Source organism: Vulpes lagopus, chromosome 8 (assembly GCF_018345385.1).
Source record: "Vulpes lagopus strain Blue_001 chromosome 8, ASM1834538v1, whole genome shotgun sequence".
NCBI lineage: Eukaryota > Metazoa > Chordata > Mammalia > Carnivora > Canidae > Vulpes > Vulpes lagopus.
In genome coordinates this window covers 124,182,066-124,202,634 of record NC_054831.1, presented here as the reverse complement: position 1 = coordinate 124,202,634, position 20,569 = coordinate 124,182,066, and the positions used below count along the sequence as shown (strand labels likewise).

The 20,569-nt window shown below is 50.8% G+C and overlaps 1 protein-coding gene across 2 annotated transcripts in view; it reads left to right on the top strand.

Annotated features, from left to right (window-relative positions):
• Positions 1–20,569, top strand: part of LOC121496484 (non-compact myelin associated protein) — a 42,927-nt gene that overhangs the window by 7,668 nt on the left and 14,690 nt on the right. The window contains exon 1 of one of the 2 annotated variants that reach the window (XM_041764824.1): positions 16,886–16,907. The exons of the other annotated variant lie outside the window; for it this stretch is intronic. The gene's annotated coding sequence lies outside the window, so the exon portion shown is untranslated. Of the gene's footprint in view, positions 1–16,885; positions 16,908–20,569 lie in introns of those variants that run through there. 2 annotated transcript variants of the gene reach the window in all.

The following is a 20,569-nucleotide window of genomic DNA, read 5'->3' as shown; positions in this document are numbered from 1 at the left end:
TATTTTTTAAAGATTTAGTTATTTATTTGAGACAGAGAAAGTGAGCTGGGGGGAGAGGGAGAGAGAGAGAGTCTTGAGTAGACTCTGCACTAAGTGTGGAGCTGAACATAGGGGCCCCAAGATCACGACCTTAGCTGAAACCAAGAGTTGAAACCTAACTGACTGAGCCACTCAGGCGCCCCTAGACTGATAAATATTTTAAAGGAAAAGCAGGTCCAGGCATCTCAATTCAAAGTCATCATGATTGGTGTAAACAATTATTAAAAGTGGTCGGAGGTGGCAAAGGTGACCTGGGGAGGGTCTCATGATGGAGGCAGGTTTTGCTTGGTAAAGGTGGGAACACAGCCCTAGAGTCTTGTGCTGGTTATATGATGCTGGGGAGCCAGCCACTCCAAAACTTCGGTACCTCAAAAACCACTTTTTTTTTTTTGTCTCATGGCTTTACAGGCTGGCCAGGGTCAGCTGCGAGGTTCTCACGTGGGGTCTCTCACCTGGTTTCGGTCAGGTAGTCAGGCACCTGAAGACGCAGCTGGCCTGGGTGTCCAGGTGGCTCACATGTGGCTGCCCATCAGCACTGGCTGTCGGTTGGGATCCCAGCTGGGGCTGTCAACGAGAGCATCCCCCTGGGGCCTCCCTGTGGGCCTTGGGCTTCTCAGGGCCCAGCAGCTGGGTTCCAAGAGGGCGGTTTCCAGGAGGAAGCACGTGGGAAGCAGAAGCTGCCATGCCAGGGCTGTAGCTAGAACTGCCAGTGGCACTTCCACCATATTCTAGTGGTCCTAGTGGTCACGGGGCCCACCTGGATTCCAGCGAGTGGCAAGGTGGACTCTGCCTCTTGGTGGGCATAGGGCCTGGGACATGCTGCTGAGGATCATGTGGGATGGAAGATTCTGTGCAGCCAGATTCCCAGGAGCCCAAGCACTAGTGGGTCTGGAGAAAGGAAGCATCTCATTCTGCCTGCCTGGGGTGGGAGGAAGGGAGGAGACGAGTGTTGGTGGATAAGGTTGAGAAGAGTCCCTGGAGGATGCTGGCTGCCAAGACCAAGTCAGAAGTGACTGATCGTATTGGAGCGGCAGAGAGACACTGTGCAGAAAGCTAAAGGCGCGGCGGCTCTAGACTTTGAATTCCTTTTGCAAGAAGTGAGTCCCCAGGGAAGAGGCTGTGCCATCTGTTCCTTCACAGTAGCATATCCCAACCACACGATGGAGTAAAAACCACGCTGCCCCCAGTGCACTGGGCAGTTGTCAGACAGTTGTCGGATGCTGGGTGCGTGGCCAGGCCAGGTGCTATGCAAGTCAGTCTACGATCATCAGCCATTGGACTATCCTAGAAATTCCAGTATCTCTGCCTTCATTCTGACTGTTGGCAGGCCAGGTCCGAGGACCCAGAAGAGATCCCATAGGACCAGCCAACAGGGAAGGTTCTTGGCTTCAGAAAGGATAGAAATTAAACTCAAACCCACAAGAGGTGAAAACAGAGTTTAAGGAAGATATAGAGAGAGCAGATACAGTCTACTCAGGAAAGAAAGGACAGAGTCTCATCTTTGTTCGGGGCCTGGGGGTTTTACTGAGGACAGCAGTTGGGTCCTTGTGTCCTCTCAGGTATCCAGGAACCTGTTAGAACAGAGACCCAGGCCCACATGTTGATTCCTTGGAGCCAGGGGGTCTTGGCATCCAGATGTCTTCGAGCACCAGTGATCTGGAATACGGTATGATAGCTTTGTCTGGTCATTCTCAGCTGCTCTTTACTTAGGTGTTATCTCTTCTAGAAAAATTATTAACTCCTTGCCCCTTACAAGGAGGATATATGCTATCTGCCTTACAAAGCATGTGTAGAGGAGGGTGGGGGTGCAGGTCCTAGCAAGAAGAGAAGCAGGAAAAGGAACAGAAGATTTGTAAGGGGCTCCTTCAGTCTCCCTGACTCCATTCTTTTGCTTCCAGAACCTCTCTTGGGCGCTTCATGGCCCCAGAATCCTTTGCGAGGCCAAGGATCCTGTTTTTTTTTTTTACTAGAAAATTAGGGTCCACGTCCAAGCACTGTAGGAGCCCAGAGGACAGTGTGACGCCTCTGGAGTCTGCATGGAGCTGAGTGGGGAGCTCCGATGGGCATCGGTAGAATTCAGGGAGCCAGAGTCTGGAGAGTTCAGCGCACGTTCGAACCTGACCCTTCTTTGGCATTTGCTTAAGCCCATCTCTTCCATGAAGCTTCTCTCAGTGTGCGTGCATTCATTCATTGATTCACTCAGGTGTCTTCTTAAATGGCAGCTCCCTGCCCCCTGAGTGCTGAGTGCTGGCCGCATGGTTCTGAGGCAGGTTTTGTCCCTCGGAGAGCTCCTAGAATAGAAGGGAAGGCAGACCTGTCTACTAATTACACTTTCCTGTGCTAAGTGCTCTAACCGAGGTCCCTAGGAGATGCTGTGAAGATCCTCAGAAGAGACTGACCTTCTTGAGATTGGTGGCGAAGCTTTGGGCAGGTCTGGGGGTTAGCATGCATGGCTAAATGACTTTTTTTTCTTTTAAGATTTTATTTATCTGATTCAGAGAGAGAATGCAAGCAGGGGGAGCAGCAGGCCAAGGGAGAGGGAGAAGCAGGCTTCCTGTTGAGCAGGGAGCCCGATGCAGGGCTCGATCCCAGGACCCTGAGATCATGACCTGAGCCAAAGGCAGATCCTAACCGACTGAGCCACCCGGGGGCCCCGCTGAATGACTTTGGCAAAGCCCTCACAGGTGCCTGGTTTATACAGCGAGGCTAAGTGATCGGCATCTACTATTAACAATTTGACTGTTGCGACCAGGAGTGGACAGGAAACACAAAGCGCAGCTTGCATGTGAGGCAACAGGCTCAGAAGAGGTTAAAGTCACAGGCCTGAGGTGACCCCACTAAGCTGGAATCCAAGCCCAGGGTAACTCTAGAACCCCTACGTCAGTCCGCCCTAGCTCACTGCCAGTCCACACTGCCAGTTCCCTTCCGAGAGGGGACCGACCCCGTGGGGAGGAGGAAAGCCCAAAGGGCCCAGGTAGGGCCTGTGTGGGTGCCCTGGTGCGCCGGGAGAGGAGGCCGGAGGTGTAAAGGCCGTGGGCACCAGGCCAGGGGAGCCAGGGGAGCCAGGGGGCATGATTCCGTCTGCAGAGAGAACTGACCACGGGTTCCACCCTGGGCTCTCTCCTCCCACGACACTGTCCCCCGAGGGCTCCTCAGCTCCCGGCCACGTCCTCAGGGGCAGAGCCGGGCCTGGACCAGCCGCCTCCCGACTCCAGGCCCGGAGCTCACCCCCCGGCCCGGCCTCCCTCGCAGGCTGTGGTGTTTGCTCAGAACCGGAGCCCGGGGGCAGAGAGCACAGAAATATTTATTTATGTCATGGCCAACCCTAGCTCCGGAGGCCCCGAAGGGGTACCTCACAGAGAGGTTCAGTTGTTCAGTTATGTAAGCCCGAGAGGCCATAGCAGGAGGGACAAGGAGCTGCATTATAACCACTTTTTCCTCAGCTGGACGCATTTTGAAGCTGGATAACTTGACTTTTCCCTCTTTTTCTTCCTCCCTCGTCTTACTGACCTGGCATCTCTGGGGATCTTGGTGGTTCTGGATCATGCGTTGATTTTAGCCTGGTTCTGGTGAGACTGGGGTTTGGAGAGATCTTCCTGGAGGTGAGGGAGGGGAGAGAATATACTCAGCCTCCTTCCTGCCAAATGCTACACCAGAGGCTCTATCGTCATGATCGCTCCCTTTTTTTTTTTTTTAATTTAAATTCTAGTTAGTTCACGTACAGTGAAATATTGGTTTCAGGAGTAGAATCCAGTGGTTCATCACTTACGTACAACACTCAGTGCTCATCACCAGCGTCCTCCTTAACGCCCATCCCCCACGTAACCCATCCCCCCAACCCCCCACCTCCCCTCCAGCACCCCTCTGTCTGTCCTCTATCGCCGGGTGTCCCTTATGGCTTGTTTTTCCCTCTCTCCTTTTTTTCTTTTCTTCCTTCCCCACATGTTCATCTGTTTTCTTTCTTAAATCCCACCTAGAGTGAGGGGCATCTGGGTGGCTCAGCGGTTGAGCGTCTGCCTTGGGTTCAGGTCGTGATCCCAGAATCCTGGGATCGAGTCCCTCATCAGGCTCCCCACAGGGAGCCTGCTTCTCCCTCTGCCTGTGTCTCTGCCTCTCTCTCTGTGTCTCTCATGAAGAAATAAAAATCTTTTTTTATGAAGAAATAAATAAAAATCTTAAAAAACAATCCATCACCTTTCTCTGACATATTTCACTGAGTGTAATACCCTCTAGCTCCATCCACATCGTTGCAAATGTCTAGCTCCATCCACATCGTTGCAAGATTTCATTCTTTCTGATGGCTGAGTTGGATTCCATGCTACATCTATACCACATCTTCTTTATCCATTCATCAGTCAATTTAGGCTCTTTACCCAAACATCAACCCTATGAAGGAGGTCCCATTTATTACCTCTATTTTACAGAAAGGAATGGAGATACAGAGAGGTTAAGTAACTTTGCAAAGCTGGGCACCCAGCAGAGCCAGGTCAGTCTGGCTTTGATGCTTCTGGTTTTCAGACCTCTCACTTGGGTCTGTAACAGGGATTCTTAAGAGAGCAGGGGTGCCAGCTTCTCCTTACGGAGGAAGTTTCTCCACAGCTTACTCCCAATACATCCCTCACATCTGATCTCCACTCTGGCCTTCCCTACACACTCAGCTCCACTGAGCCGGGACCCTCACTGTCCCATCCTCTCACCAAGACATACACTTCCCTTCCTGACTGTGCTCATCCCACTCCTGCCCCCTTGTCTCTACTCCTGCCATTCTGCCCAGCAAGAATATCACTCCTCCCTTCTTCACCTTACAAAATCCCAGTAAAATACAATAACAACAATAAAGATATTCATTGAGCAAAAGCAGTGAAGTGTGCTGGCTAACAGCATGAACTGCGGGGTGTTTTGCCTGGGTTCCACCCAGTTCCACCACTTTTGCTGGCTGTGTGATCTCAGGCAAGTTACTTAACCTCTCTGGACCTCAGTTTCTTCATCTGTAAGATAGAGATAGTAATGTTCACCTCAATAGGGTTCTTATGGGATGAGTAATGTCCACCTCAATAGGGTTCTTATGGGAGTTATAAAAATAAAAGCAATACAAATAGAAACAAAGTTCTTAGAAAAACTGTAGGAAGTGCTCATTAAATGCTTATTCTTGGGATGCCTGGGTGGCTTAGTGGTTGGACGCCTGCCTTTGGCTCAGGGCATGATCCTGGAGACCCGGGATCAGATCCTACATCAGGCTCCCTGCATGGAGCCTGCTTCTCCCTCTGCCTGTGCCTCTGCCCCTCTCTCTCTCTCTCTCTCTCTCTCTCTCTCTCTCTCATGAATAAATAAAATCTTAGAAAAAAATTAAATGCTTATTCTTTTTTTATTTTTATGTATGATAGTCACAGAGAGAGAGAGAGAGAGGCAGAGACACAGGCAGAGGGAGAAGCAGGCTCCATGCACCGAGAGCCTGATGTGGGATTCGATCCCAGGTCTCCAGGATCGCGCCCTGGGCCAAAGGCAGGCGCTAAACCGCTGCGCCACCCAGGGATCCCTAAATGCTTATTCTTAACATGGAACCCTCACAATGTGAGTTAGGTTGCCTGGGTTCACATTGCATCTCAACTGGTGACGTTGGCCAACTTATTTAACCCTCTTGGGGCTCAGTTTCTATATTTAAGAAATTTAAAGGCTAATATGCTTTCTACTTTGGGTGGATGAGTCCAGTATGGGACATGACCATCCATCGAAGAGAAGATGCTAACTAGCCAGTGGGGAAGGAGAGACACAGAGTTGTGAGAGCACACAGCACAGGGGTTTTAAGTGATTCTTGGGGTAAAGAATCAAATGTGTCAGTAGGTGAGGAAAGTGTGCTCAGTACGTGCAAAGGCCCTGTGGCAGGGCTGGGAGGGACTAACAGGGATGAGCTCAGGCAGAGAGGAGACTGGAGGGGTCTACAGGATCTGCATACTGCACAGAAGATTTGTTGACCACCGTAAGTTCTAGTTTGGAGTAGACTTGAAGTTTTTAGACATTACTGTGGCTGCATCATGAAGAATTGCAGGGGCCCAGGCCAGAGGCAGGCTGGGCCCTTTGGGAGGTTATGGCAGCATTGAGGGGAGAGAATAGAACCCTGCGCCTGAGCAGGGATGGGGATGAGGAGGGAGACAAGAAGGAACATTTGTAAGAAATGAAGATAAATCTGAAAGGCCTGGGCAATAAGTGGGTGGACTAATGGCAAGCGACCACTTTAAGTTTCTGGCTTTGGAAGCTCCAGGGGTGCTGGTATCATTCCCTGCAATGGGGACCCCCAGCTTTTGTGACCAAGAGACTGCCTGGGCCCTCAGGAAGTGGACAGCCTAGCTGGGGAGAGCTGCCATGTAATCACGATGATGGGACAGTAGCTCATTGAGTCATTTAACAATGATTGTAATAGTGAATTAAGCACAGGATTTGAACCCTGGTCGTCTAGTGCCAGAGCCTCTGTGGTAGCACCCTGCACTACTGCCCACGTGCCATCATTTCGTCTCTAAGTGCCTCCCAGGTGCCAAGAACGGTGCCAGCCAGGCACTGAGATGTCAGCATTGAATGAAAAGACAAGTGCCCTGTTCTCACAGTCGGGGGGGATGGCGGGGTCACAAACAAGACAGCTTGAGCTGGTTAAGAGCATGAAAGAGGGTAAATGAGATCATTCCTGGGGGGGGGGCAGTGTATGGAAAACCTTAGACAGAATGGTGACATTTAAACTGACATAAGAATAAAATTGCACTGGGGCCCCCTGGGTGGCTCAGTCTGTTTAAGCATCTGCCTTTAGCTCGGGTCATGATCCCAGGGTCCTGGGATTGAGCCCTGCCACAGGCTCCTTGCTCAGCGCAGAATCTGCTTCTCCTTCTCCCTCTGTCTGGTGCTCCCCCTGCTTGTGCTCTTTCTCAAATAAATAAATAAAATCTTTTTTAAAAAAAGACTAAAATTGCATAATCACATGGTAATTTACCACTCCAGTAGGGTGTAAGGGCAGAAGTGACAAGCTTCACGAAGGAGCAATTTCTGGGGTTTTTTGGGAAAACATTTGACCTAAATTTCTGATGTATTTGAAGGTTTGGTTTTGAAGTATAAGTAGGAGTTCACCAGGCAGACAGAGTCAGGAAGTCATCCGAGAGAGAAGCACAAATAGAAGCAGAGGCAAGTAACATTACGGGATGTGTGTGCGCAGCACAAGGTGCTTGGCGTTTCTGAAGTGTAGTCCGTAGGCTCTCCATATGGCCTCCGATGCCTTTTTGTCGGAGGTTTCCTGTTTGTCTCCACTGTTTAGCACCGTCTCCAGCACACAGCGTGGGATGAGGGAATATTTACCGGATAAGTGAATGCACGAACACACGAATGAGGTACTGGTGGCAGGAGAGGCAGCAAAGGGAGCAGGACAGAGTGTAAATCAGTGTTATCCAGTGTAACGTTACGTGCGCCACTCATGTAGTTTGAAATGTTCTAGAAGCCACGTTTAAGAAGTTAAAAGAGAGGCACCTGGGTGGCTCGGTCGGTTAAGCATCTGACTCTTGGTTTTGGCTCAGGTCATGATCTCAGGGTTGTGGCATCGAACCCCTCGTTGGGCTCCACACTGGGCACGGAGCCTGCTTAAGATTCTCAAAAAATTTTTTTTTTAAAAAAGTAAAAAGCAGGCTAAATACACTTGAGAATATATTTTATTTGACCCAGTATATCCCAAACATTCTCAAACAGGTAATCAATGTTAAGAAATTCCTAACGAGATTTCTACTACTGCTAAGTACTGGAGTATTTAATACAATACCTAATACCGGAGTATTTCTAATTCTTCTACTTTGGACTCAGTCTTTGAGATCCCGTGGGTATTTCACGGGTGCATCACGTCCCGCTTCACCCCAGCTGCGTTTCCAGGCCTCGGGAGGCCCGCCTGAGCCCGGCTACCGTGTTGGAAAGTACATGTCTCCGCGCTGCCAGGCAATGGAAAACCTGCTGAGCCGTTTGGACTTCATTCAGCTCAGCCGATGAGAGGCCGCTGAGGGTCTGGCCAGTGGGCCGTGGCCATGAGGCTCTGTCGGTGGCTGTTCAGCTGATGGCTCCTGAGAGTGGAGAGGCCCGTTCCGTGGGCTCCGCTGCAAGGCGGAGAGGCACGCTCGGGATGTATCTCACTCCACTTGGCCGTGGGGTGACTGGGGTGGAGACAGGGTGCCCCCCACCCTGGAGATGCTCCCTTGGTGCCCTCCAGGGCCCAAGGCCCCCACCCTGCCAATAACCACCCTCCTTCTGTGACTCTGAGCCCCTCTTTCTGAGGCCGTCACTGGTCCCTGAACATAGGCTTTGGCAGAGTGCGGCATCTGCTGTCATTCGTGGGTAAGCAGACGTGGCTCTGGGCAGCTGTGCGAGGAAATGAAGCATCTCTTAGCGTGTTTAGCAACAGCCCCATCTGGCTTAGTGCCCTCGGGGCCACCTGGGGATGCACTGGCCCATGGAGGCACGTGCTCAGCACCCCCAGGAGTATGCCTTACACCCTTACACCACTCCTGCTCATTTTTGTATTTCCTTGGACGCCAGACTCACACTGCCTTGCACATTCTGCACACCCTAAAAGCGTCTTCCACGTTTCCTCTAACTCGGAGGCCAAAGTGTTGGGTACCGGGAGGCCCCTGGTTTGGGAAGCAGAAAACCAGGTCCCACCCCTGCTTTGGTAGCTCTGTGACTTTGGGTGGGTTACTGGGCCTCTCTGAGCCTCCCGTTCCTTGGGTGTAAAGCAGAAAGAGCGCAAATAGGATTGGATGGGATTGCGAACACGAAGGCCAAGCACAGTGCTAGGCACAGAGGAGGAGCCCAGCCTGAGCAGTCATGACTGCCAAGTGTCCATTGTCCCCCACCGCAGCTCCTTGGGAACCAGGCCCAGCTCACACACCCGGGGCCCTGGATGCTCCCAGCCTGCCCGCCTGTGGTCCTCTCAGGCTGTCAGCCTCGGGATAGGCCTCACCCAGCCTTGAAGCTAGAGTCCGGCAAAGACGGGGGCCTGTGGCTGAGCTCTGTGGGTGTGAGGGTCTGCATTCCCGGACTCTGGGTTCCATGGGCGATGCTGCAGAGATGACCCTGGGCACCCTCAGGCCTTTGCGGTGGCACCTGGGACAGGTCAGCCCTGAGGGAACCGCGAGGCAGTTCCAGGGCTGGCTTACCCGCTGGGCACAGCAGACACGGAGCTCACGAAACTTTTAAAGGCCCTCCAAAATATTTAACTTCTTTGAAAATCAGAGGGGAAGAAAGCCAGCTTCCAGAGAGGTAGAAAATGTTTCCATCTTTTTCTCACATCACATCATATTTCTTTACATTTTTAAAAGATTTTATTATTTATTCATAACAGAGGCAGAGACACAGGCAGAGGGAGAAGCAGGCTCCATGCAGGGAGCCTGATGTGGGACTCGATCCCGGGACTCCAGGATCACCCCCTGGGCCAAAGGCAGGCGCTAAACCGCTGAGCCACCCAGGGATCCCTTTACATGTTTTCCTCACAATTTTTTTCACATCAGGAAAAAATAAATATTTAAAGCCCATGAAAATTTATTAACGGGGGAGAGGGGGCACAAAAGCCACAACGTGGCCCTGACCAATTCTTCATTCGGTCAGATGGTTTTGTTGGGCAGGGCCCTTTCTGTCAATTCTTGTTCAAGCCTGGTCCAGCTGCACACATACCTTTGCTTCCTCGGATGGGGAAAATGAGACTCATGGAGGGTAAATAAGTTGCTCATGACAGTGAGTGTGGAGGTGACCGAGGTGGGATTTGAGCTGGGGTTCATCGAGTCCAAACGATTTCCTTCATCACAACACACTGTTTGCAAATTCTTCATTTTATCTAATTTGGTCCTCACAGCGCTGAGTGTGGGGGGGACAATCCCATTTTAAAGCTCAAGGAACTGAGGCCCAGAGTGGAGGAGGAAGTACCTTGCTCTCAATCACTTGCCAAGCCCGTGAGGGGCCTAGCCAGTGAGGGAGTCAGGGCCTCCCCTCTCCTCCCAAACGCTCCCCACGGCCCTACTGCCTGCACCCTCCACCCTCACCTCAGCCACCTTGTGGCTCCCCTGACCTTCTACCCCCCTCCTTTCTTCTGCCCACTTCCCCAGCACCCCCCCCCCCCTGCCAGGGGACGCTCAGGCCCACCTCCTAACAAAGCTGGGGACTGGCCCTGCCATCTCAGAGGGTGGGGAGCAGAGAGAGGCAATGGGCCAGAGGCCAGAGTGAAGGTTTAAAGGCAACCCCGGGTCCCCCAGACAAACACCCCTCTGTAGCTCACGGCCTGTTGTGACTGGCCATGGGCCAGCCTCACCAAGGGCGGCTCCAAGGGCTGGGCTGGTTCCCCCACCTCCTGTCCTGTCTGCAGGCCAGTGCCTGCCAACCCCGGGCTCGGGCAGGAAAGGGCAGGGGTGTTCCCTCTGGAATGGAGGGTGTGGGAGGCCAGCGAGAGTTGGGGAGGGCGAGGGACGCTGGGCGAGCCGCAGGGCCGAAGGCGCGTGAGAGGGAGGTCACTGGGTCTCAACTGTGCATTTTGCAGAAGAACAAACCAAAGTCCAGATCGAACAAACGACTTGCCCAAGGTCACACAGCAAGTGAGTGACAGAGGTACTCCTGACTTCCGGCCCCAGGAGATCTTACCCCCCTAGCGGGTCTCCCAGGCAGAGTGGCGGTGGTGACTCTGGTGTATGGGCAAGAGGGCGAGCTCCACACACCAGGCCAGGAGGTCGCATGTTAAAATTATAGAGTAAGTCTAGCTTTCCTAGAATTCCATGCGCCACTGCAGACACTCCAGACAGCGTCTGCATCCTAAACTCATTAATTACCAACACTGGGAGGTCAGCTAAGTGCGTGGAAAAGGAGGAGGGAGAGGCAGAGAATTAAAAGCAAGACCATTGAGAAGTTGGTATTAGGGACAAATCCAGATTATTGGAGTTTGTAAGAGGACACCGGTGTGGGTTCTTAAAGACAGCTATAAGGAGCCACACAGGAGCCCTGGGGGACAGGGCACCTGGTGCCAGGAGATCTCTGGTGCCTGTTTGGGTTTGGTTTTTGCCCTGTACTCCCACCACCACCCCCCGTTTTTTTAAGATTTTATTTATTTATTCATGAGCGATACAGACAGAGAGGCAGAGACACAGGCAGAGGGAGAAGCAGGCTCCCCGTGAGGAGCCCGATGCAAGGACCCTGGGATCATGATCTGAGCCAAAGGCAGATGCTCAACCACTGAGCCACCCAGGCATCCAAAATCCCCATTTTCCCCCCAGAAGTTTGCAGTTGCCTGTTCCATGGGATACAAAACTCAATTACATCTATGTGTTCGTGCTCTAGGAGGTGGCAGTTAGAAGCAGCTCAGAAACCGGGGTCTGTGCAGCAGCTGGGGGCTGAAAGCAGAGCTGAGGGCAGTGAGGGCCGGGTGGGGTCTCCCCGATTGCTCACCAGCCCGTTCCTTCTAGGTTTGGTTCGGTTCTTCCTATTGTTGTCATTGATCTTGTTTCAAATGTATCAACAAGGAGTTCTCAAACATGTTCCAAATGAACCTTCCTGTCTCCATGCGCCCGGATGCCTCGATGGCCCTCAGTTTCCCCATTTGTAAGGAGACAGCCATGGACTTGGTAGTTTTCAGACTGGTTTCCAGGGAGTCCCTTGACAATAAGGAGTGGCCTCCCAGGACTGCCACCAGGGGTGAGGAGGGGTGAACGAGACATTGAAGAGCGGGTGTAGAAGGGAGGCATGTGTCCCTTAAGCCTTTTGGGGAAGCTTACTTTTCTATCATAAATTCATTCCCCAAACTCTTCCAGAAAAGAGATCTCCTTTCAGTGTGGACCAACACATCAGAAAATCTGCCAGCTTCCCCTTTTCTGGTTGGCGGAATGTCCCTGCACCTCCGTCCTCCCCCGAGCCAGACTGTGAGTGATCCCCCTGGCTGTTGTAGGGTGCCACCCCGGGCTCCCCAGATCCCTGGGTCTCCTGTCCTACTTTATCCCTCCACTCGAGCTTCCCGGGGAAGGGTGCCTGGGGTGGGGTGGATTTTTCCTGAAGCTTCGCATGCCTGGAAACGTGGTTCTTCTACCTCTCCACTCAGTATTTAGTTTGGCTTGCTGTATACTTCTAGGCTGGAAATTATTTTCCCTCAGAACTTTGGAGAGTTGTCTCAGAGGTCCTAGTGCTGCTGCTGACAAATTCTGATTTCATCTAATTGTGGGTCCTTTTATTTGTTTTTGATCTTATTTTAAAAAAAATCTACAGACATGGATGAGATATTCTCTTTATGCCCTATGTTCTGAAAAGCCATAGTGATGAGCCCTATTGTGGGTCTTCTTCACTCATTGTTCTGGGGACTCAGAGGGTCCTCTCATTCTGAAGACTCATGGCCTTCATTTCCAGGAAATTTTTGGGAATTCTTTGATAATTTTCTTCCCTTGATTTTCTCTTTTTAATCATTTGTGGGGGGCACCTGGGTGGGTCAATTGGTTAAGCATCTGACTACGGCTGAGGTCATGATCTCAGGGTCCTGGGATCAAGCCCCGTGTCCTCAGGGAGTCTGCTTCCCCCTCTCTCTGTCTGCTGCTCCCCCTGTTTGTGCTCTCTCTCTCTCTGTGTCAAGTAAATAAAAAAAAATCTTTAATCATTTGTGGAATTCTTATTAATAAGATGTCGGATCTCCTGGAGCAATCTGGTCTGACTACTTTATCTTTTTTGTTCCACTTTACGAGAAATTGTCTCATCTTCCAACTCTTCTAATGAAGTTTTTATTTCGTTTGTCATATATTTTTTTTAATTTCTGGACACCCTTGCTTGTTCTCAGAATATTCTTTTCTTTTAGCACCCTGTTCTTGTTTTATAGATGCAGTATTTTATCTCTCTGAGAACAAGGACATTTTCTTCTGCCCTTTGTATTGTCCATTTGTTTTAAAGGCCTCCAGCTGTTCATTTGGTTTGTTTGCTGTCTGTCTACGGGGGCTTTTACCCCCAAAGATCTGCTGATCTTTGGCTGGTCTGCTTCTGTTTAAAAGTAAGGCACTAAGAAGCTCATTTATTTTTTTTTTTAAGATTTTATTTATTTGAGAGAGAGAACACAAGTGGGTGTGGGGAGGGAAGGGGCAGAGGGAGAAAGAGAAGCAGACTCCCTGCTGAGCAGGGACCTGGACTCAAGGCTTGATCCCAGGACCCTGAGATCATGACCTGAGCCGAAAGCAGATGCTTAACCAACTGAGCCACCCAGGTGCCCTAAAAAGCTCATTAAAAAAAAAATGTCCTAAAAAAACAAAAAATGTCCTAAGAAGCTCTGGGTGTGGGTGTGGGCTTGTTAATTAATGACTTAATTGGCTCATTGGCAGGAACCTGGTCATTTCATGGAGGAGCCCGTAACTTCTATCAGTATCTGTAGTCTGTTCCCTTTGGCTGATCAGTCTCTCCAGCCCCTCTCTAATTTCCTGCTTGGAGGTTGAGCTGGGCTTTACAAGTTCTGGCCCAAGGGGTTGTGAGCCCCACACCACATGATTTAGACTTTCCCTCAGCCCCATTCACAGCCAGGAATTAACCGCCACCAGCCCTAGGTTTCTCTCAGAACTCTGAGTCCCAAAGTCAGATGTGCACTGAATCACCTAGGGATCTTGTCCAAGGCAGACTCATGTCCAGATGCTTGTCTAGTGTTCCTGATGAGGCCTGAGACTCTGCATTCCTAACAAAGTCCTCAGAGCTGCTGATGCTTTTGATACAAGGGCCACATTTTGGATGGCCAGGGTCTAGAGCCAGGCTGCCCCATATAGCTTTATGCAGTGGTGGACACATTCTAGCCCTGCACTGACCAACATGGAACGACGAGTCACCGTAAATAGCACTTGAAATGTGGCTGGAAGGACTAGAGCCCTGAACTGTAATTTTTTTTTTAAGATTTTATTTATTTATTCATGACAGACACATATAGAGAGGCAGAGGCAGAGTCACAGGCAGAGGGAGAAGCAGGCTTCCTGCAGGGAGCCTGATGCCGGACTCGATCCTAGGACCCCAGGATCATGCCCTGAGCCAAAGGCAGATGCTCAACCACTGAGCCACCCAGGTGCCCCCTGAACTGTAATTTGTATTTAACTTTAGTTTTCATTTAAATTTAGGTGGCCACATGTGGCTCTCACATTGGGCAGTGCAGATCTACCTCCTGAATCACTCTGTAGAGGTGAACTTCCTGAATTGTTCAGGACACGGGAGGCCTGTGGTGAGGGTGGGGTGGGGGGTCTGGTGGGGCTGGAGCTGAGGTGCTCCTCTTACGAACTTTCATCTTCCCTTTTTTAGTTCCACATGGCACTCAACTTTTGACGGCATCTGTTGCCACCCATTCGTGAGCTTTCCTGAGCTTCTTCAGCACAATCTATTTTTATTGTCCCCCCTGCCCCTTGCCACCCCAATCTCAGCCTTTTCCAGGCTGCAAAGTCACACACAGCCGTAGGCGTGTCCAGCTTTCAAGGCTCAATTGGCCTCTCTCCAATGTGGTTTCTTCTCTGCTTTCCCTTTGGCCGTGAGACTTATACATCTTCATTCCTTTACTGTCATCACAGGGGATTTGAGGAGGACACAGAGATGAATGCTTGTTGTCCCCCTGTCTGCTCTGTGTAACCCAAAGCCCCTCCACAGTTTTGTTTTTAAAGACTTTATTTTTTAAAGTAATCTCTACACTCAACGTGGGGCTTGAACTAACAACCCCAAGATCAAGAGTCACAGGCTCTACTGGATAGAATCACTCAGGTGCCCCCCGCCCCCGCTGCAATTTTTAAAAAATAAAAACAGTTCTGGGGGCACCTGGGTAGCTCAATCAGTTGAGCATCCAACTCTTGATTTCAGCTGAGGTCATGATCTCAGGGTCATGAGATTTAGCCTTGCGTCAGCTGGGCATGGAGTCTTGAGATTCTCTCCCTCTCCCTCTGCCCCTCGCCCTGCTCACGCCCACAATCAATCTCCCTCTCTCCCCCTCCCCTCCCCCTCCCCCTCCTTCTCTAATTTTAAAAAATAGTTCCCAAAATTTGTTCCTCCCAGGAAGCTGAATCTGTTCTTTTACCTGTCATTTGCTTATGGGCCAGGAGATTTGTCACACCCAGGAGCCTGGAGAAACCATCCCTAGGTCACTGAAGAGCCTGCGAGCTGCTGGGGAAAGTCAAAGGCTCTACCTGTCTGGGGAGAGGGAGCCTGGCTAACCCACTCAATGTGGTTTCTCTATTCTCTGAAGGGACTGGGGGGCTCAGGTGAGACCGGACAGCTGATGGCACCTCGCACACCAGAGCAAGGCATGTTTAAGACTGAAGACTTTCTTTTTTTTAAGATTTTATTTATTTATTCAAGAGAGACACAGGCAGAGAGAGAAGCAGGCTCCATGCAGGGAGCTTGACACGGGACTCGATCCAAGGTCTCCAGGATCACACCCTGGGCTGAAGGTGGCGCTAAACCGCTGAGCCACCTGGGCTCCCCAAGACTGAAGACTTTCAAGGTGCTTGGGGGCTCAGGGGTTGAGCGTCTGCCTTTGGCTCAGGGCGTGATCCTGGGGTCCTGGGATCGAGTGCCGCGTCGGGCTCCCTGCTCAACAGGGAGCCTGCTTCTCCCTCTGCCTATGTCTCTGCCTCTCTCTCTGTGTCTCTCATGAATTAAAAAAAAAAAAAAAAAAAAAGACTGAAGACTTTCTAAGCCCTTGGCAGGGAGATTTGGAAAGGGAAAATTGAGAATGGTTATCAGTTACCTAATAAATCACACAGATGGAACCTAATCCTGGCAGGCAGGGGCTGGGCTGGGGTGGCCCTTTGGGACAGATGAACTACAAACAGAGGTGTTTGAAGCTTAGGTTGGAGGTAGGTGCTGAGGCTTCCAGGAAGAATCAGCTTGTGTGGCAGGGAATGAGTCAGGCTCGCCCAGTTGCCCCCGAGCCCACCCCCACCCCCATGCCCCAGCCAGCTCCTCCAAGGTCTCTGGACTCTCTCTGCTCCTCTCCATAGCACTTCTCCCAATGCTCCTTCCCTATGCGTGCTGGTGCCCACCACTTCCTGGATATGTGATCCCTCTCTGCATCCCCCACGGAGGCAGAAAGTGTCTCCTGAGGCACAGTGGAAGAAGCACGAGTGGATTGAGTACAAATCTTGAGGTCAGAGAGATGAGAGTCTGAATCCTATGTCTCAGGCTGAGTGTTGGCCCCCAGTGGTCACCACGTCCTAATCCCCAAAACCTCGGACCATGTTCCCTTATGTGGCAAAGAGGCATTGGCAGGTGTATTAAGTTAAAGGTTATGAGATGGGGAGAGTAGCCTGGATTACCCAGGTGCAGCCAATGTAATCACAAAGGTCCTTAGAAGAGGGAGGCGGGAGAGCCAGTAAGAGGCTTCACGATGGAGGCAGAGGCCAGAGACAGAGAGATAGAAGATGCTCCACTGTGAGCTTGAAGGTCAAGGTGGAAGATGGGGCCATGGGCCAGGGAATGTCAGTGACCTGCCCCCAGCTAGAAACAACAAGGAAACATTCTCTTCTAGAGGCTCCAAAAGGAACACAGCCCGGCCAACACCTTGATTTTAGCCCAGTGAGCCGGATTTTAGAGCTGACCTCTAGAGCTATAAGAAAATTAATGTGTGTTGCTTTAAGTCACTTCGTTGGAGGTCATTTGTGACAGCAGCCCTAGGAAACCAAGGCCTGCTAGCTCTGTTATATCTTAGCACCAGTTACCTAACCTCTCTGAGCCTCATTTCCCTCCTTGGAACAGTAGAGGTAACATACGTGAGAAAATACACACAAAGTACTCAGCATGGTAGTGGGACGCAGGAAGCAGCGGAAGGACTGACAGCCGTTGTGTTTGTGGTCACCGTCATTGTCACTACTGGTCATCTGTCCACAGGTGTAAGTACAAACGGGACATTTTCTTTGTTGTCTAGACTCTCTGGGGTAGAAAGGATAGGGAACGGTCAAGGGACAGGCCTGTAACTCTGCTCGCCGTTCTCAACCTGGGGCGATCTGCCTCCCAGAAGACACTTGGAAAGCCTAGAGATATTTCTGGTTATCACAGCTGGGGGTGCTGTCGGCAGCTGGTGGGCAGAGGCCAGGGATGCTGCTAACCATCCTGCAATGACCAGGGCGGCCCCTGCGACTCAGGATTATCAGATGTAAACAGGGCCACGGTGAGGAACCCTGCCATCCTCTGAAGGTTTGTTATACCTCTTGGGCTCACAGTATCAACAAGTAGAAAGAAGAGTGAGCACAGCCCGGGCCCAGCAGGGCCACTGACCCTCAGGGTGTCCCCAGGAATATTGCTTACCTCCTGGGAGGCTTGGCAGCCATGGGCACTTTCAAGGTAGAAGCTCTGAGTTCAAGACTCAGCTCCTGCGCTCGCTTGCTGTGAGATTTTGGGCAAGTTCCTTAACTTCTCTGAGCTTATTTCCTGTCAGCAAAGTGGACATAAAAAGACCTGCCCTGTGGTGTTGATTAAACAAGAAAACGTGTAGAAGCCCAGTGCCCAGTGCTTGGTCAGTGTCTCCTTAAATAGTTTGCTTCCCTTCCTGACCAGCATGTCAAGGGGGGATTATTTCCCTTTGACGTAGTCCCTTAGGAGGCATCAACTTTTTAACCTTTTAAGCTTTCTCCCCCTTGGGGACAGTAGGACACAGGGAGACTTACATGGGGGCTCAGTGTGGTTTGAGTACTCTGGGGAGCTGGCCGTTGGCTTGCACCCCAAGACTGAGGGGCAGAAGGAAGCCACAGGTCACATTCCAGCTCTGGGTCGGTCTCAACCACAACGCCCACAGGTCTCCCTCCTGCTGACTCCTGGCACAGCCTGTGCTGCCTTTTTGGCACAGGGCACAAATCTGCCTTGTGACCACTTTCATCTGGGTTTTCTATTTATAACTCTTAGTGCATGGAACTTATCAGGCTTGCAGGTCTTGGTTGGAAGCTCTTTGGGGGCACCTTTCATGATAGTGTGGGCCACGAAAATCAGAATAAAGGATGTTCAAGCCAAAATTTGACAGGGTGGGTAAATAGGACTTAATAGATGTGGTGGGCCTGAAATCTGGACTTCCGGATCCAAAGGCCACTGCTTTTTCCGTAGGACTTCAATATGATTGATTAGGCACCTCCATGATCACTGCTGAGCTAGACATGGGGAGGGGGGGTGATCCGCACTCAATATTGATTGGAGGAAAGATCTTAAAGGAAACAACTCCAGGGGGACCTGAGTGGCTCAGTCAGTTGAGCATCAGCTTTCAGCTCAGGTTGTGATCCCAGGGTTCTGGGATCAAGCCCCGCATCAGTCTCCCTGCTCAGCGGGGAGTCTGCTTCTCCCTCTCCCTCTGCCCCTCCCTCCTGCTTGTGCATTCTCTCTCCCTCTCTCCCTCTAATAAATAAAATCTTAAAAAAAAAAAAAAGGAAACGATTCCACTTCCATCCTCTGTGTCTGAGCTCTAGGGATGTGATCCCCATGGTCTCTGAATCCCTCTTACTGTTATGTACACGGTGGGCCCTGGTTGAATGAATGACAGGGAAAATGGATAGAAGAATGAGTAGAAGGATGAAGGTATGTTATAGTAGATGGGTGGGTGGGCGGGTCCAGGCATGGATGGGAGGATAAAAGAATGGATAAATACATGAAACAAGAAATGTACTTCCTAATTTCTGGAAACCAACCATGAGGAATATGTGTTCAGTGTGTAATTGTGTGTGGCCCCAAGTTCAGGGGAGCAGTAAGTCAATTCAGACCCCACCTTTGGGAGCTGTGACACACAGCAGGACAAAGTCATGCAGGCGGGGCAGATGGGGTGGGGTGACGATGTGAAACCCAACATGAGTGGAGAATATGGGTGGTGGCCATTGAGGATTCAGGCAGACTCGGGTCACCATGTAGCCAACAGAATGTTTGAAGGTTCCTTCCTGAGAGTCCCATTAATGCTGCTGCCAAGAGAGATCCCCTCTGCAGAGCTCTCCCTGGTTTTTTCCAGGTGCCTTTGAGGAAGGATTCCTGCCTTCCGGTCAAAAATTGCACATGCTGTCCTCCTTCTCCTAATGTCCCCAGAGTCAATATCTGCAAGGAAGGATGAGCTTTTGGAAGACACTGGTTCTCAAGTTAAGCTATGAATGACTACAATGCAATAGAACCACAGATTTGAAAGGCCCTTAGTGATCACCCCCAAACTGGACCATTGTATAGACAGGAAAACCAAGGTCCAGAGAAGGGAGAGGACTTTCCAAAGTCACATGGCCATTCATTGGCAATGGAAACCCTGCTCTCCTGGTTCTCACCCCCAGTTATGAATCTGTGGCATGCCCTTCCCCTGTCCATCCGGCAACCCCCTTGCTCTACCGGCCCCATTAGGATTTTTGCCTTCCTGGTGGAGGTTTTACTATTCCTCAGTGGAAATGAAAGAGAAAGTCAAACCCTCCAGAAGCTGTAGTGGATCCCTCTTCAGATCCCTCCTTGGGACAGGGCTTCACGGTCCGGTTCTCTGACTGCCCTGTACATACTTGAGTTTGACCAGATGCAGCTAACACTTGACCAGGTAGAGAACTGAGAGCTCAGGTCCAAGGAGAACAGGGAGAGCACAGACTGAGGACAGAAGAGAAAGGAGAAGAGGGGCCAGGAGCTGAGCTTTACCACTCACCCACCATCCACCAGGCACTGCGCCGAGTAATTCTATCTCACTGATTCTCTCACCCTAGGAGATAGCAGGTATTATCCATGCCTTCCAAGAGAAACCACTGAAGCCTACAAAAGTGCCTCGGCTAATAGGGCTAGTCGGAGATGAGGCCAAGATCCAAACCCAGACAACCTGACCCCAAAGCTCCCGCTGGGTCATGAGCTTATAGACAGTGTGCCAGGGATCCCTGGGTGGCGCAGCAGTTTGGTGCCTGCCTTTGGCCCGGGGCGCGATCCTGGAGACTCGGGATCGAATCCCATGTCAGGCTCCCGGTGCATGGAGCCTGCTTCTCCCTCTGCCTATGTCTCTGCATCTCTCTCTCTCTCTCTCTCACTGTGTGCCTATCATAAATAAATTAAATTAAATTAAAAAAAAAAAGACAGTGTGCCAGGAGAACACCACCAGGAAGTCCTCCAGAGCCACCCACGAGGAGCTGGAATTTCTCTCCTGAGGGCCCACATCAATAAGGTCAAGGCTAACAGGGGCCAATGCAAAGTCTTGCACTTAAGTTCAAAATGACATTTGCACAAGAGCGTAATGGAGACCTGGTTACTGGGCAGCAGCTGATCATAATATTGTCCCGTCATACTGCAGCTGCTATTGCCTTATATTTCCAAAGGACTTTGCAGTTTAGAAAGCCCTTCTACTTGCCAACCTCAGGCCTTTGATTGACCATAAACAAGCATAAGAATAAGTCTGGGAAGGGTTTTGAGAGTATATCAGTAGGGTGTGTATGAGCACCTGTGACTGCCTGTAAGGGTAATGAGCTATTTGTTTGCATTAATCCAGCATAGTATCAATAGACTGTGCACAGCCACTGTGCTAAATATATTACATGTTTAACCCATGAAGGACATTATCATCGTAAAGATCGTT